General features: G+C 38.8%; 1 non-coding gene across 1 annotated transcript; it reads left to right on the top strand.

Annotated features, from left to right (window-relative positions):
- The first annotated feature begins 353 nt into the window (after positions 1-353).
- LOC121205588 (small nucleolar RNA R71) lies at positions 354-459 on the top strand. Its single transcript, XR_005900664.1, has one exon. It is a non-coding gene; the product is annotated as a small nucleolar RNA R71 (small nucleolar RNA).
- Positions 460-999: the final 540 nt, after the last annotated feature.

Raw genomic sequence — 999 nt, 5'->3', positions numbered from 1 at the left:
AAAGAATGACCTTCTCATAGTACACACAGGAAACTACTTCAAACAGACTTGGTGGCTGAGCTGCAAAATTATTAGCACCATTAGCGGTAAACTGCTTTAACATAGAGAAAATAGACGATACCTGAGCTGATAACGAAGTGAGAGTATCAACTTCATGAACTCCAACTACACGTCTTCTTGAAGCTATTCGATTTGTTGGCCATTGATAGTTGTTGCTCGTGATCCTCTCGATGATCTCATAAGCCTCATTATAAGATTTAGACAAAATTGAACCATTCGTAGAAGCATCTACCATCAATCTTGTATGTGCATTGAGACCATTATAGAATGCCTCCAACTGGATACAATGAGGAATCCCATGATGAGGACACTTACGAAGTAACTCTTGAATTGCTCCCAAGCCTCATACAAAGACTCATAATCCAATTGTTGGAAAGTTGTGATCTCATTCCTCAACTTAGCATTTTTGCTAGGCTGGAAATACTTAAATTAAAATCTCTCTAGTAATTCTTTCCATGTAGATATAGAACTTGGTGGCAATGAATTGAGCCGTGCTCGTGCTCAATCTCGGAACGAGTACGAAAAAAACTTCAACCTCAGTGTGTCTTTAGTCACACCAGCTATCTTGAATGAGTCACTCACCTCCATAAACAATTGAAGGTGGAGATGTGGCTCTTCTGTGGGCATACCACTAAATTTGCCCACCATTTGTAGCATTTGAAACATCACTGGTTTCAATTCGATTTGGGTTACCTCAATATCTGGCTTTCTAATTCCTAGATTTAACTCATTGAAAAGCGGCACAGCATATTGTCTGATGCATTGATCCCTATCATCGGTAATGAGGATAGGATTTCATACATTTTTGGCTTTATTACCTTGGTCTTGATTTTGATTTCCAAGGTCCATCTCGTTCTATCTCTGAGCTATTCATTCACGTCTTCTTTGTCTAAAAGTTTACTCAATTTCAGGGTCTACTGGGAGTAAATCGATAATTCG

The sequence above is a fragment of the Gossypium hirsutum genome, chromosome A08 (assembly GCF_007990345.1).
Source record: "Gossypium hirsutum isolate 1008001.06 chromosome A08, Gossypium_hirsutum_v2.1, whole genome shotgun sequence".
Classification (NCBI taxonomy): Eukaryota; Viridiplantae; Streptophyta; class Magnoliopsida; order Malvales; family Malvaceae; genus Gossypium; species Gossypium hirsutum.
The sequence above is the reverse complement of the archived record's forward strand: the minus strand, read 5'-3'. Positions and strand labels throughout refer to the sequence as shown.